This window comes from Schistocerca nitens, chromosome 6 (genome assembly GCF_023898315.1).
Source record: "Schistocerca nitens isolate TAMUIC-IGC-003100 chromosome 6, iqSchNite1.1, whole genome shotgun sequence".
NCBI lineage: Eukaryota > Metazoa > Arthropoda > Insecta > Orthoptera > Acrididae > Schistocerca > Schistocerca nitens.
This window is the reverse complement of record NC_064619.1, coordinates 731,264,628-731,282,140: the sequence shown is the minus strand read 5'-3', so window position 1 is coordinate 731,282,140 and position 17,513 is coordinate 731,264,628.

The following is a 17,513-nucleotide window of genomic DNA, read 5'->3' as shown; positions in this document are numbered from 1 at the left end:
TGGCGTCAGTGTCTCGTCGACTTACCATCAAATAACTTCATTCGCTGACTCTTCTGAAGAACGTGCTGACCATGGCGACAGCTGAATATCATCTACATCGATGTAGGTCAGGATACCACGGACCACTTGCAGCCTTGCACTGTGTAGCTGAAAGATGAAATCACAAGTCTGGCAGGTAGCAAAGCAAGTTTTAATTCTAACCTAAGGCAATTCATTCTGGATACTCCTTCTATCGCAAGACCGAATTTCTATTTAAACACGTGTATGTGGCACCCCACACCAACACACCGTACGCTGTGCACGTATGAAAATGTCATATGCAATCAGGCAAGTTTCGTTCAGCTTGCAGACCGCCACATGTGAAACGTGTATTGTGACGGTGTATGTAGATAGTGATTTGTCTGGAAAGGTGATGTGGTGCCACTCCTGTGTTCATCGCAATGCCACCCCTGCTCGGACAGCACAGAAATGTCCGCCGTGCTGAGGTCTCGTTGTGCTCACTGCGGTTGTGGTTCTTGTTTTGATGCAAACGAGCAACGAGCCACGAGCTATGGAGACCCTGCATGGTGCCGAGTACTGGCAGTCATGATACGCCGACCACTGCAAGCAGCAGTGACGTGGATCGATGAGCTGCAGTCCCGCGAGGAAGCGACTCCGTCACAGCCAAACTGCGACATCTGCTGGTGGTGAGGCGTCCTTCTTAAACGATCCATAACACGATTACTTCACAATAACTGCTACTGAAATGTGATTTCTGAATAACATACTCGCAGCATAATCTTTTCTTGTGAAATGAATGTAGATGACTTTGCTCCAACCTACATTGTGTGCCTGCGCTGGAATGCTGATCATTTCCATATCCGAGCATGTTTTGTGTGTACACTCGACAGTCTGGACGTTTGTCGCAAGAGGCCTTCGTGGTCATTGTGTTGCAGATTCAGTGGACAGCAGCAAACATGCATTTCGTACAAAATTAAATTTCAAAGTACACGCGTGTTATTTACCACAGGTTGTTTTGTCTCAAAGACAGTGACCTGTTTACCAAGGAAGATGCAGACTCCATGCCTCTAAAGGTCGGTGGTGAGTTTTTTTTTTTCCAGCCGCCGTGGCCGTTGTGATTGCCGAAGTATGGAATAAACACTGGAAAAAAATCTTTATGTTTCGAGTGTAAAAGAATACTCGAATGATTAGAACTGTCTCCCAACTGTACTTTCGTAAAGAACTAAGAAATACAATAACCAACGCATGGAAAATGTATTGGCCTAAAAAAGACGTGGCATTGGTAGGGGACTAATATCTTTAAAGGCGTCTATCATTTTAAAACTGTTTCTAAGGTATACAGAAGCAACACAAAGCCGTCAATTCGCGATAAAAATGAGCAGTCATTAACGTGGTCCGCATGACTATAGAAAAAATTTCATTTTGTCATCCAACTTTAGTTTGCTTCATGATTTATTTGTTCCAGGAATATGCCTCACAGACCGTGTTTTTGCAAAGGATTTTAGACAAGGTATTGTTCAAGCCTACATGAACTCTTTAAATGAATAATGGGTAATTACGAAACTACTAAGTGAGCGGACTACAGTTACGAACGTGAGTCTGGAACAGGTGAACAGAAAATGCATTCAATATTGTGGATGCATGGAAGATTATCACAATTCACCTTGTTTTGCAGACGTTATCTATGGATAACAGATTGGCCGAAACTTGGTAGCCCTACTTTGATTGTATAGAACGACTACTTGCTATTGCTTGTACAACGGGAACATGTTCAAAAGTATCAATGCAAATCTGATAACCGCACTATTAGTAAGACAATCCTGGTGGGAGCTGCCAAGTGAAAGGTACCTTCAAAACAATAATGACTGAACTTAGCAAATTAATTAATCCTGGTAGCTGTTTCAAGTGAAACAAATATCTGTAAGTCCGTCTCTGATTTAATTGAAATGACGTTGTGCAAAACTGAGTGAGAGCTGAACAGAATTACCAGTGGAAAGTTTAAGCCCTCCAAGTATGTAGTGCTCGTCATACATTAGTCTCAATAGGTTATTCTTTGTAGGTATATCCCAAGCAAGGCGCATGTCTGTGCTGTTTGTATCAGATTAGTAATTACGTAAAGAAGATTCAAGGAAATATATGTGCACCTAGTCATGGGAATAATATCATCACAGATGTGTCTACAAATTCACAGAAATTGTCATATGCATCAACAAAGGACAAAATGTGCTTATATATTGTGCATCCGACTACAGTCATATATCTGTTGCTTTATCTAAAAGCTCAAATAAAAACGGAAGCATGGGCACGCACTGGCACAGACACGAGATAGTGTCTACCAATGGATAGACAAGAGATATTACCACGATTCCAGAAAAATTACCGGTGCTGCTTAAATAAATTTTACAGACTCACCAGTAGCTAAAGATGTGAAAACTGACGTCACATAACAACAACCAAAAGAAAGTCAGATTAGCAATATAGAAAAAAATTCAGGTTCTTACATAAATTACAAGTGAAAAACAGTAACGAAATCTACATTTATAACATGATTCTATGAAAGCTTCCACAGAAAGGCGTAGGCTGGTGCACAACATGAAACTAATAAGAAAGTAAACATGGTTCCCAACCTTATGAAACGAAATAAATTCAAAATGTTCAAATGTGTGTGAATTACTGAGCGACCAAACTGCTGAGGACTTACACACTATTTAAACTAACTTATGCTAAGGACAACACACACACACACACACACCACTGCTCGAGGGAGGACTCGAACCTATGGCGGGAGGGGCCGCGCAATCCGTGCCATGGCGCCTCAAACCGCACCCAGTTCTTGGAAAAAATGCGCAGGTCATACCAATCTACAAGAAGGGTAATAGGCGTGATTCACAAAAATAGCGTCCAATATCACTGTCATCAACTTGTTGTAGAACCTTACAACATATTCGCAGCTCAAACGTAATGACGTATCTTGAACAGAATGACCTCAGTGCCAAGCAGCATGAATTCCGAAAACATCTCTCAATGTGCAACACTACTCGCACTTTTCTCGCATGACATGCGCAAAGCATTGGATCAGGGAAGGCTGGTAGATGTATTTCTTGGCTCCCAAAAAGAATTTGTGTCTGTTTTATACCTAAGCTTATTGTCAAATAGGATTTTATGGAGTATAAAGTGAAATTTGTGACTGTGGTAAGGTCTTTTTAGAGGGGAGGGCGCAGCATGTTATCTTGGACGGACAGTGTAACGTTCTCTGGCAGCACGCATCCAAAGTGAAAGTTAAAAGAACATTTCGATGTATAATGCTCATTGTAAGAAATAATTTCTATGTATTTCTGTTAACTGAATTTCAAAAGAACATTTAATTTTGTGAGGAAAAAGATAATTATGAATTTTGCTATTATAAATGATTATTCAAAGAGTGTGAAATACTATCTGTGGCGGAGGATGTGAAAACCGCCACAGAAGAAACGGTATGTAATTAAAAATGACAAAGACTGTACAAGAATTAGTTAAGATATAAATGGGCAATATATTGTAATAGAATCGCTTGTCTTCTGCACGGACTGAATGGGAGAGGAACCTGTGACGTTGCATTAGGCTCTTAGGTAGTTTTCATTTGTCATAAGTCGATGATCGACGCCGTTTGTAGCTGGGATTGTAAAAGGTGTGTAAAGGTTTTAATTGCTTCTGTTAAAATATATTTATTTAGTAAAACCTGTTTGTCACAATTACTGCAAAGTTCGCACCGGCCACTACCCATTTTATTTAAGAAATTGCAGCATTTTATCGGATATCGCTGGCGGTGCGGAGCTGCGCCGCGAGCGAGCAGTCTGCAGCAGCGGCAGATTTAAATATACGATCGCAGTAACGACCACATCCTAAAAAAGGTACAGGTAGAGGTGACGGAAAATAATAAAGTGTTCCTTTTTACAGCATTCCAGACGCAGAATAAAAAGATATAGTAGATTTTATCTTGTGCACTCACAGGTGGATACAAGCTGCAGCTTTTGTAAATTTTCATTCAAAAAAGTGACAAATTCTGAACATATCGTAACGTGTATTTAAAAGTGGATAATTTTCATGAGAGCTTAGCAATATTCAAAAAAAGAAAACATTTTCATATAGTAAAAATAGTCTTATGCTTCAAAGCTAGTCGGGATATATCCAGTTAAACAAAAATCCACTGCAACGTGAAAATTTTTGCTAAGTTCGATGGACAATAATATTTTCATTCTTGCCCAAACAGCTTTACTACTTCAATAAAAGTAAAACTTGAGTCATTATTGTGGAATATTCAAAGATATTTATTTTTATTAATCTACAACAGAATATTTCATACGTAAAGTAATAATCACATACGAAAAATTTATTGCAACGTTGCATTTCTCATGTCCATCCATGTCTATGTTAAGTTCAATCTCAACGGTTTCGCAATCAAATTAAACGCAAAAAGCAAAGAAAGTTTAAAACCAGACGGTCAACTCCCGAATAATTGAAACAGACAGAACCGCATTAAAACAGTCTTCATCAGAAGTAGAAGTAACTTAAGGTTTGCCCAGGGAAGTGTGCTGGGACCCTTGCTGTTCATGTTGTGTATTAATGACCTTACACATTGTATCAACAGTTCTTTCATTCTTCCTTTCACTGGTGCCAGGTCCCGCGCTGTCGCAGGGTCGGCATTGTTAGGAACAGATTTGGCAAGGTTAGTGGAAAGGGGCGGCCGGATGCCCTTGCACCTAGACTTTGTGGCTTACCCAAAGTGCATAAACCTGAGATTCCGTTGAGGCCAATTGTCAGCGCTATAGGCGGACCAACACACGAGTCAGCTAGACACCTTGCGTCATTGCTGCAACCTTACGTTGGTAGGACGGACAGTCATATTAAAAATTCAGTCATTTCATTGACAAGCGTGGGCCCGGATGAGAGCCTCGTCAGTTTTGATATTGTGTCGTTATTTACCATGATTCCGGTAAACGAAACTACATTATGCATAGCGCATATTTTTCCTACCCATATTGTGGTATTATTCCGACACTGCCTCACCACAACCTACTTTCAAAACAATAATAACTTTTATGAACAGATTGACGGGGAGGCTTTGGGCAGTCCTCTTAGTCCTGCTGTGGCTAACTTATTTATGGAGACTTTTGAACAACGGGATTTGCAGACTGCCAGTAAGAGACCAGCCAGATGGTACCGCTATGTCGGTGACACGTTCGTAGCATGGACACACGGAGCAGAGGAGTTGGATGCCTTCCTGACACGTTTAAACAGCATTAATCCGAAAATCCAATTTACTATGGAGACGGAAAGGAATGGGCAATTGAATTTCCCGGATGTGTCTGTGATTAAACGACGGGACGGAACGTTGGGCCATAAGGTGTATAGAAAGGCCACATGTACTGATCGTTATCTACGCAGAGATTCAAACCACCACCCTAGACAAAAAAAGAGGTCTAATGAAAACCAAGGTAGACAGGGCGTACAAAATTTGTGAACTTGTGTATTAAAAAGATGAGATTGAACATCTACGGTCAACTTGCTTGTGATCGATATTAATGCCTTGCTGGATTATTCTTTAGTGTGCACCTGCCATGAAACTAACATTATTTTGTTGTGAAAAGGTGGACTGGATTCAGCTGAGTGTGGTTTATGTTACTTCAGGTCCTATGTTATCCCTCTTAGGAAGTTTGTTTGCAAAGTTTCTAGATGTCACAGGGGATGAAATTCGAATCTTACAACAACAGACTGCACTGGTCTACAAGTAAATGGCAGAATTATACAGAATTATACAGATTAATAGCACTTGAGGGTGGAAATATTAGAAAATTATAACTGTCAAAAAAGATATGAAAAGAAGTGAAAGACCAGGAGGGTAATGTTTGCGGAGGAAGGGAACAATCTGAGTTACATAATAGGCTAGAAGCTGCTCCAAGTCAGATTGGAGCGAGTCAGGTTAACGAGCAAGTAAACAGTCGTGCGACAGCTTTGGAATATCTTGAACACAGAGTAGAAGTATTAAAGGTCAACAGCACAGCAAGAATCAGAGAAGGTTGATGAACGTTCTACTGCTATATCCAAACTGGCTGCTAGTGGTAAGTAGAGCTCGGGTATCCCAGTGAATGCTATTGTTTATGGACTGAGCTAACAGTTTGTCAGGAGGCGCTGGTAGATGCACATGCTGACCACACAGCACATGTCTAACCAGGGTTGAAAGATAGGTCTGAAGTAGGATTATTTACAGTAAATGTACAACACGAATTAGGCGTTAATGTGATAGGGGAGGAACAGGATGAACTAGCTACATAACCTGTCATAGGACTAAATGAAACTGAATTATTAACAGATGTAGACGTAGCAAACCAAACTTTAGAAAGGCGAAGTGACTTCACACTTACAGTGGTTTTGAGAATGCTATTCTTACAAGGAGTAAATCTTCAAAACACAATTTTTTTTTTTTTTGAAAACTAACATGTCTGTTTTTGTTGCTAAATGACCGTCTGTAATGGCCTCAGTGTGAATGGCAATTTAAACACTCGTCTTAGAAACTATAGAATTTATGCAGGGTCAATGCAGACCTCAGTGTGTGATATTTTGGAGGTACCGTATTATCTGATGTTCAGGTGTCTGGTGTAACATATGTAGTGTTTTTGCTTATGTCCTGATTTAGTTTCTTTGTGTAACTAGGCAGCTTGAAAGTCTTGTCCTTTGAGCATATTTCCTCGTTTTAATTTTTTTTTTTTTTTTTTTTTTGCATGAGTGAGGCCTTAGTCATATGTCTTGATATTTTCTTCCGTATGAGTGGCAATACAGCGAAAGGTCTTGCCACATTGGATCTCACACAATCAAAAAAATTCAGCACTGTCAGGCCTGGTTAGTATATGGATGGGTTATCTTCTGGATATCCCAGGTGCTATTGGATTTGAGAGACTGATACTTGAATGTTGCACAATATGAGTTATGACTACGGTTATAACATGTGATGAAGAATTTAGTACTCTTGGGGAGTACTATTGATGAGAGAGTGTACAGTAATTTTCTTAATTACGAGGCCAAGTGAGATGATGTACAGTGTTCTTACACATGATTTGATTAGAGATGTGGTTACCATATGTCATGCGCGAATAAAATAGAAAGAAACATTCCACATGGGAAAAATATATTAAAAACAAAGATTCTGTGACTTACCAAATGGGTAAGCGCTCGTAGATAGACACAATAAAAAAAACACACACACACACACACACGCACAAACAGACACACAAAATTTCAAGCTTTCGCAACCCACGGTTGCTTCCTCAGGAAAGAGGGAAGGAGAGGGAAAGACGTAAGGATGTGGGATTATATGAGTGGATATTTTCTATGTTGTAAGATTCAGTATATGCTGTGAATGATATGTAGGATGATTCATGACAGTTATGTTTAGTCTTTACTTTATACTTTATTTTATATTTCCGTGAATGAGAATTATTCTTCTTTGACAGAAAACAGTCCTTATGGAAGATATATGTAGGCACGATGTGACATGTTGTGGATATTTATACTCGTCAAAAGTTTCTATTGTAGCTGTCGGGTCCCACAGTTTTCTGCGTGAAGAGATGGCTCTGTCCTAGTATGTTGAAAAGTGAGTTTCGATTGGCAGTGGTTGTCTCTTGATCTGTGTCATATATGATGCGAAAGATGCCTCATTTGTTCGACATTTGAGCCAGAGTGAGTACGCTGTGTGGATGAAAGTGAATCTGATGTGCTGTGAGGTTACCACTTGAAACTCAGCGCTTCATAGTAACTGTGTATATGACGAGTGTAGCAAGCTCAAGATCACTCCTGTCGAGGCAGTGCACATTTCGCCTTCCATTTTCTGTGCTGTTTTCTAGTATTGTTCTGCACTATGTCTGTGTGAATGTAGATTTATTCAAGCACTTAGTATTGTCTGAGAGTTTTTTTGAAATGGTTGAATATCTACAAGAAAATGTGTACCTCCACGTGATACAAAATGAAATGATTCACTGGGATTGAGTGAAGCAAAGTGGGTTGTGTCAAGGGAAGTAATAAGGTCTCGATATGGATTTCGTTTCACTGATGCTTGACTATGTTTTATGATGGTTTCTCCAGATTGTCGTGGTGTGGTGGCGCCATTTCTCTACGCAACAAAGCAAGAAGCAGTAATATTTATGTCCGAGATTAATACTAGTATAATTTTTGTAGCAGGTAAGTTTTGCGAACTTTAGTAGCTCATATTTGACGTCCTTCTGAAGACAGTGACGAAATATCGTTTATATTTGCCTACGTTAGTTAGTGATCGTGGCCTTCTTCTGTTGACGTGTCCTGTTTTTCCTGTACGTCCATGTAGCATTTGAACCTCTTTGTCAACCTTCCATCTTCTTCTGAGGAACACAGCTTCTCAGTCGTCTCTGGCAACACTCTGTCTTTCTAAAAACATTCGAGTTGTTGTTCCTGAACATTTCTCTTTCATTTAAATGAAATAACTGATTTTGTGTTTCAAGAATTGTAAATTCGTGCAATTTATATCCTTGTATAAGTAAATAATTTCGGTCTTGCTATTAAGAATTATTAATTGCTTGAAAGTGTAACGTAGTGAAAGAAGTACGGTAGCTGTGATTTGTCTGCTACGGATTCCACCGATGAGAAATTACATGTTGAGTTTGAGTGAAGCTAGCCACACTATACCTGAATATACTGCGCAGCAGACTTGATAACATCCATTATTTGTACCCCTTGGCTGTGTTGTGCAATACTAAGCAAGGGGAAATTTTGAAGAAATAAGGTCTTATTATTTACAACACTACAGACTTCTATTAACTACCTGAGAGTCTGGTAAAGATTAATGTAATAGGAAAGTATTCTACAAGCTCGTAATCATAGATCCTGGTGTAGAATTTTACTGCAGAGCAATCCATGTTCACCAATACTGCAGTAGCTCAATGTTGTTTTTATTTTTTTTTCAGAGCTTTTCCCAGAAAGTTAACAAAATGACGGTGCAAGTTGTAACGAAAGACAAGGAGGCCAACAACATCCGTGTATCCAAAGGAACGACGCCGTATAGCTGACGAGTGGGACTCTGGCTGCGGGCGAGTCTGCAGAAGTGACGCAGCTCTACCGTTTCCGAGCTGCGGAGAGTCGAAGCCAGGAGTAGCCGGCACAGAACAGGAGCTGTCTGCGCCGCCTCCCTGGACAACGCGTGCGAAGCTACTGTCACTACTAAAACCAGAGACGAATGCCACGATATAAACAAAAAAAATCTCACTACCATCTGTTTCTGGTGCTGTAATGATACAGCGGCAACTGCACTCCAAGATATACTGCACAGCGCTGTCACCACGAATAAAACTAAGAACATCTGGTGGACCGATAGGACCTCCTGGGACAGGTTGCACAGTGCGGAGTAGACTCTCCTCAGCTTGCGGTAGCGGTCCGCAAGTGGTCGCGGCTGGCATCTCACTCGGGCTGTAGCTCTCAGACACTGGTTGAGCTGGCGTAAGTCACTCCTCACAAGAAGAACGAGGCCCACATACCTGGCAACAGCGGTAAGTACAATACAACTGGAGAGCAGTGTTAACATGTGTGTCCATTTTCTTTCACTACTCGGAAAATTCAGCATCACAACAGCTACACGTAGCGCGAGAGAGCCTGCAAACACCAGTTTGCTGGAGATCCTCACCGCCGCACTGGAGAGACGGCGCGACTCCAGGATGCCGCTGTCCCGATAAGACAACAGACTGAGGATCCTCTGGTACTTGTGGGTGTTTCCAAACAGGTCTGCGGCGACCGCTATCACCGTGGTGGCGTAATGCATCGTCATATGGCCTATCAGCCACACAAAGGTGATGGAATCCATTTTTCTCGTGTTTCTAGCTTGCAGCGAGCTCACCACATGTGCAGTTACTGCCAGGTTGATGACGAGAACAACAGCTGCGTACAGTGTACCAGCACGTGTCCTCCGTAGCTCACACTTCTCAGCGTCCACTGTGAACGGCGTCAACCCGAAAACCCTGCAGACGGTGCGGTACGGTGCTGCAGATCTTAAAAGGTCTCGTCTATTCGCCATTTCAACATCGGCTAGCACTCCAGGATGCCTTCGTTACCTGTGATGAAAGAAAAATTTCCCGACTTATAGTAAGCAAACTGCTTGCATTAGAAAGAGAATTAATCTGAAAACATCGAAGTGCAACTGATTAACAGGGTACACTCAGCCTTAAGATAGCACTTCTACGACAAATGAGTTTCCCTTGACTCATGTTTTCATAAAGCATGTGGAGCACAATGGGATAAACATAGGCATGATTAAGAAACGCCTTCATATTCACTGTTTTTCCACATATGAAATAGATACAAAGGTGCAAACATTAAAAAAAAAAAACTTCACCATCCAGTACGGTTGCCGCATCTCTACAAAACGAAAATACTGATATTTCAGAACATGACCCACCCGTAATTTCTTGTATATGATGCGTAGTTAAATTTTGGTTGTTCGCTCGTATAAGTTCTTATGTTCATTTAACAGAATGGGCTAAGTGACCTTGCCGTAATACATTTATTAATTACTACAAGTATTACTATTTTTATACAGAAGCCACCAATGAAAGTCGCAAGATTTACTGTTACGAATATGTTTAAGGAGTCTTGCTTACACCTCAGAGAGAGTCTGAAAGATTTACACATTCTGGGGAAAGCAACAAAATAAATAAAGTGGTAAAGAAGGAAAGTTAAGAGGGAATATGGGATCATAGTTGGAACCGTTACAGACGGCGCACGAAATCGTTGGAGAGGGAAGTGATGGCTGCCACTTGAAGGAGTTGTGTCGACAGTCATGTAGGTAAGCCAAGCAAACATATATCATCTGGCAGGAGGGAACTTCATATTCCGCTTCACCCACACACGAGTTTAGTAAGTCAGATTTTATCGACAATTTTTTTGCCGATATGATATGAGAGTGAACTGAGCTCTTTTGTTATCATGTTTCCAAGTTAACGTAATGCTGTCTTTTATTTTATTTTGCTTCTATTTAGGTGTAGTTTTTTATTATACGCTTTTTCGTGTAAAGTGTGATAGCAGCCACGTTTTCTGCTATGCTTTTCTATTTAAGTTACATCTAAAAAGTTAATTTTACTGTAGTGTTCATGCGCGATTGTAAACATATTTTGGTGTCTATTCAGATAATGGATTTACAATATGGTAAGAACGGATGGCTACTCACAACATTAGTAGGCACTGAGCTGTGGACATGTACAATGAAAAAACAACCTAAATACTGAGCTTTAGGACAAACTCCTCCTCCAGGAACAGAAACCATACACGTGTTCAGACAAGCAAACCTCACACAGGCATGACCAGTGTCTCTGGACACTGCGGCCTGACTCACGCCAAGTCGTGCTCCAGCACCCAGACACAGGGGCCACGTCTGTGTGGGTTGTGCTTGTGTGAATCCGTGTGTGTTTCTTATCTCAGAAGAAGAATTTTGCTCTAAAGCTCAGCGTTGTAACAGTCATTTTGGTCGAAACTCTGTATGACTCAACACCTCGGATGTGGTGAGTAGTAATCTATCCTTTCCATATTACTTGTAGTTTTGTAGTCAACATGTAGGGTGCCGAAGAGTAAGAGCCAGCAGCCGCCAGTGAAGAAGAAGTAAATATTCCAGAATTCGAATCGACAATGGCTGCCCCCATGAGTAACGTAGAAGTAAATATCTTCGGAGTAGTGAAGCAACTCACATCACTTAATTGAAGCAAGTTTTCTGGTCCAGACTGTATACCAATTAGGTCCCTTTCCAAGTATGCTGAGGCATTAGCTCCATATTTAACAATCATATACAACCGTTCGCTCGACGAAAGATCAGTACCCAAAGACTGGAAAGTTGCACAGGTCACGCCAATATTCAAGAAAGGTAGTAGGAGTAATCCACTAAATTACAGGCCCATATCGTTAAAGTCGATAAGCCTCAGGATTTTGGAACGTACATTGTGTTCGAATATTATGAAATACATCGAAGAAAACGGTCTATTGACACACAGTCAACATGGGTTTAGAAAACATAGTTCCTATGAAACATAACTAGCTCTTTATTTACGCGAAGTGTTGACTGCTATTGACAAGGGATCTCAGATCAATTCCGTATTTCTGGATTTCCGGAACGCTTTTGACACTGTACCACACAAGTGGCTCGAAGTGAAATTGCGTGCTTATGGAGCATCGTCTCAGTTATGTGACGGGATTTGTAATTTCCTGTCAGAGAGGTCACTGTTCGTAGTAATGGACGAAAAGTCATCGAGTAAAACAGAAGTGATTTCTGGCGTTCCCCAAGGTAGTGTTATAGGCCCTCTGCTGTTCCTTATGTGTATAAACTATTTGGGATATAATTTGAGGAGCCGTCATTGGTTGTTTGCAGATGACGCTGTCGTTTATCGACTAATAAAGTCAACAGAAGATCGAAATAAACTGCAAAACGATTTAGAAAAGATATTTGAATGGTGCGAAAAGTGGCAGTTGACCCTAAACAACGAAAAGGGTGAGGTCATCCACATGAGTGGTAAAAGGAACTCAAACTTCGATTACAGGATAAATCAGTTTACTCTAAAAGCCGTAAATTCAACTAAATACCTAGGTATTACAATAACGAACAACTTAAATTGGAAGAAACACATAGAAAATGTTGTGGGGAAGGCTAACCAAAGACTGCGTTTTATTGGCAGGACACTTAGAAAATGTAACAGACCTACTAAGGAGACTGCCTACACTACGCTTATCCGTCCTCTTTTAGAATACTGCTGCGCCGTGTGGGATCCTTACCAGATAGGACTGACGGAGTACATCGAAAAAGTTCAAAGAAAGGCAGTACGTTTTGTATTATCGCGAAATATCCGAGAGTGTCACAGAAATGATACAGCATTTGGGCTGAACATCATTTAAAAAAGGCGTTTTTCGTTGCGACGGAATATTCTTACGAAATTCCAATCACCAACTTTCTCCTCCGAATGCGAAAATATTTTCTTGACACCGACCTACATAGGGAGGAACGATCACCACGATAAAATAAGGGAAATCAGAGCTCGTACGGAAAGATATAGGTGTTCATTCTTTCCTATACGATATTGGAATAATAGAGAATTGTGAAGGTGGTTCGATGAACACTCTGCCAGGCACTTAAATGTGATTTGCAGAGTATCCATATAGATGTAGATGTAGTAGGTCCGTGAGATCGCGCCTCGGCTCCGCCCGTGCAGACGGCAGGCTGGAGTCCTTCGCACGACGTCAGCCAGGGAGCGGAGGCCGGCTGCCCCCCCCCCCCCCCCCCCACAAGCCCGCCCGCGGCGCCACCGTGCAGCGCAAGTTTCGGACCCGCCTCGCCGCGACTGTATCGCGTCTATACGGCGGAGCTTGGCGGTCGATACAGCGGGCTGGTAGGCCGCCAGTATGCACTACTAGAGGGTCGCCGTGGTTGGCCTCCTATTTAAACAATCTTTATTCTCTCCGGTTCCAGAGGCGGACAGAACGACGACACATGTGATTGCCTTCAGCCTCTATCTGTGACCTAGTCTCTTTGTAACGGATGAGTCGAATGTCCCTTAAGCGTTACAAAATCTTGTTTATCTTGCCCACTTTAGACCTGACGTCGACGTGCAGGTAGTTAGGCGCTGTTGTATTTGTTTTTAGTAGCATCTCAGTGCCCTGTGTTGCACCTGATTACTTCACCCTCGTCTACACAAATGTTTATGGTGTCTGCCAGGCCGTGCTTCCTCATCTGTGAGTGGTTTCATAAACCTGCCACGTCGAAACCTTGCGTAACAACAACACTGCCAGTCCCTGCTACCTGATGTGTTCATCGCTCCCCTAACTTCTCCCTTCCGGAAACAGCTGTCCAAAATTTTCAAAAATTCCATGAATCCATGACTATATTTATTCGTGGCGCAGCATTCCTCATCACTTCCGAGAAGATCCGTCCAAATCTTCAATAACTTGCTCCCACTGAACTACCTCAACACCAATTATTTATGTGTTGAGAACAATCCCCCCAACTCACAGTGTGATGTCCCCACACTCAGCTGCTTCCCTCACTTGTATTCCATCCTTAACGAAATGCCACATAGCTCTATTATGCCCTTACGTACTAATTGAGTGCTTAAAAGTAATTACTTCCAGATTCAACGCTGGTCAACAATTCTATTGGTAATTTGGGTTTTGGTACATCTAAGCGTGTGCCTGCTTGCATATTACCCAGAAATGCAGAAATACGACACTAATGGCAGCCGAAACGCTTACTACTAACACATCGTGCTGCTGCTGTTCCAGGAGATGGTGTATACGCTGCCACATTTGTTCAAAAATGGTTCAAATGGCTCTCAGCACTATGGGACTTAACATCTATGGTCATCAGTCCCCTAAAACTTCGAACTACTTAAACCTAACTAACCTAAGGACAGCACACAACACCCAGTCATCACGAGGCAGAGAAAATCCCTGACCCCGCCGGGAATCGAACCCGGGAACCCGGGCGCGGGAAGCGAGAACGCTACCGCACGACCACGAGCTGCGGACCACATTTGTTCCACCGAAAGTCTCGCTTACTGGGACTCTATTAATTTTCCCGACGAGAGCATGCGATATGCATTGAGTGTGTTATTTAAACAGGTTAAATTTTGAATTCGGAGCTATTTCCGTTCAGTTGCAATAGAATCTGAATCGCCATCCCAGCTTTCAACTCACGATAAATTTCGAAATTTCTCTGCCTCTCGTGCTCCAATTTCTCTCTTAACGCTGCTTCTCTTAACGCCGCTTTCGTGTTAGTGATAACACGTGTTTCCACGATTTTCTGTACTGTAGTTCTACCCTAATTCAAGTGTTTAAAAACACATACATTCCCTTTTAAACATTGCAAACACAAGAATCTAACCACAAATTAATCCTTCCAGTGAATCATCGACCATTTTCACTCAACACAGTTACTATCCAGATGACAAATTCGCCTACACGTAGAACAATTAGATGCTTCAGCCGTGTTATATGGCAGTTCGTGCCCCGACAAATTACAAAATTGGCGCCTCAATGGCACTAAATTATCATGCCCATCACTATCCATTAACAAAGATAAGTAAACAGGGTTCTGTGGTTTCACTAAAGGAGCCCAAAACATGGCGTGGCCGAGCTCACACAATAACCTCTGACACCAAAAGCAAACATAAAAAATAACATAAATATAACTTGGTAGGAATGCAAGTTTAATCAGCTGTTTACTTTTGGTGTGACAGGGCTGCTTTCATTATTAATTTTTGGTTGGGTCCAGAGTTTAGGAGAAGATGGGTTCATCATGTTCCATTAACTTTCTTTGTTAAATAGAAGTTCCGTTTTACCTAGGAATAGGACACTGAATTTATATTTTCGGTGTCTTTTTTTGTGAATGACGTTTTTTGCTGAATAACCTTAGCTTTCTTCTGATACACTCTGTTTTGAACACGTTTCTGCCATATACCATCTGTTAGCCTTACTAATTTCGCCTTTATGCTTCCTATTTTTTGTCAAATTGTAAAAATATTTCCTACGTTGACGAGAAATTGCTGATCAATTTAAACTTACAGCTCAAAAAACCCAGTCTGAGAAAAACCATCATAAAAAATCATAATGTGATCACAAATCTGCCATTCCCTAGGTCAGTCCAGTAAATTTACTCGACCATGTCTTTATAAGCTGACGTATGGCAGTTAGAAGCAAATATACATTAGAATATACACAAGGAATTTTTAAAACGATATTTTGTCATATCTGAATCTGAAACGTCTTAGCAGTTTAAAACTCTATGCTGGACTGAGACTCGAACTTGCTACCTTTGCCTTTCGCGGGCAAATGTTCTACCATCTGAGCTAGTTCTGCAAAGTTCGTAGAAGAGCTTCTGTGAAGTTTGGAAGGTAGGAGGTGAGGTACTGGCGGAATTGAAGCTATGAGGGCTGGTCGTGAGTCGCGCGTGGGTAGCTCAGATGGTAGAGCACTTGCCCGCGAAAGGCAAAGCTCCTGAGTGCGAGTCTCGGTCCGGCACACAGTTTTAATCTACCAGGATGTTGATATCAGCGCACTCTCCGCTGCAGAGTGAAAATCTCATTCTGGAAACATCTGAATCTCACTGGCATGAAATTATCTTCATTGGCTCAAAGTTAAAACAAGTTTAGTAACAGTATACAGTGCTTGTCAGTTACACCTACTAATGAAAAAGGATTTGTGTTAAATGTTTTACAAGAAATAGAAAGTTTCATATATATGACGAAACATCCAGACAGTATTTTCAACCAACAGGTCGACCAAAAAAAATTCATTGTAAATTTTAGTAGTGTTATTGTAAACGATTCATGTTGAAACACATTCCCTTCTTTAGATAAATTTTTAACTAAAACAACCTTATTTAGGAGTGAAATTACGTAGTCTGTGATATAGCAAAGTTAATCATTATCTTTTTATCTAAAGCACACTGTCATTGAAAACTGCACAATAACCAACTCTATGTGCTGATTAACACTGGCACATAACCAGTTCAGATTATATACGTTACTGGCTCATTCTCTGACATGTGCTAAGAAGTCAGTAAATGTAAGATATGTGTGAAAATACAGTTTTCACGTTAAGTAATAAGAAACACTACCACTCGACGTAAATCTCTCTGGAAAGATATTTTGTCTTCTCTAATGCCAGTAGCGCTAATGATGGACATTTGTACTTGTTCTTTTCGCAGCAATGTGTAAATAAAGAAATTCTTGATTGTTCAGTTTATAACCCCAATGCCAACAGCCTGATGCCGCGTACCTTTCGTAATGCAGCACAAAAGCTCGTTTTCCCGGTTCAGTTTTAATAATCACCATCTCCCAATGTAGTCTCAGAGACCTACCTATATTTTAAACTCTAATGCAACACACTCTTCACACCACAAGTGAAAACTCAAAATTATTCTCTTCCTGCAGAACTTAAATATTACATACCTCCTAGTTCTTAGGTACTAAAAATTAGTTCCTTCCCTCATCAGCACGGAAAAACTTTTTTCTTCTAACTTTATTGCATTGCTGTCCTAATAATGATTCCTTACTTATAGCTACGAGCAGTCCTTCCTATCACCAGCTTGATTCATAACATAAATGACTGGAATATTTAGATGGAAAACTGCAGGTGCACAAATTCTGAATGCAATACAAAATTATTCTCGCTTCTGAGTAATACACATATCCCAAAGACGTTTAAGCTGTATAAAAAATCAAAGGATCCTGAGTGAGAATTGATGGAAAACCTTACAGGTTGGTAGGTTTATCGCTTTCGAGCTCAAACAATTTCTACATCTAAGGAATTTTGCGGCTAGGAAAAGGTTTTTAACAGTGTTAGATGGGAATCAGGTAAATGTCCATGAATTCTGCCGCAAGCACAGAATATAGTAACTGGGATACTGACAAAGCAAGTGCTTTACATAGAGCTCCACCGACATTAGCTAATTTTTTGACCTGAAAGTAATCTTTTATTATCAAGTG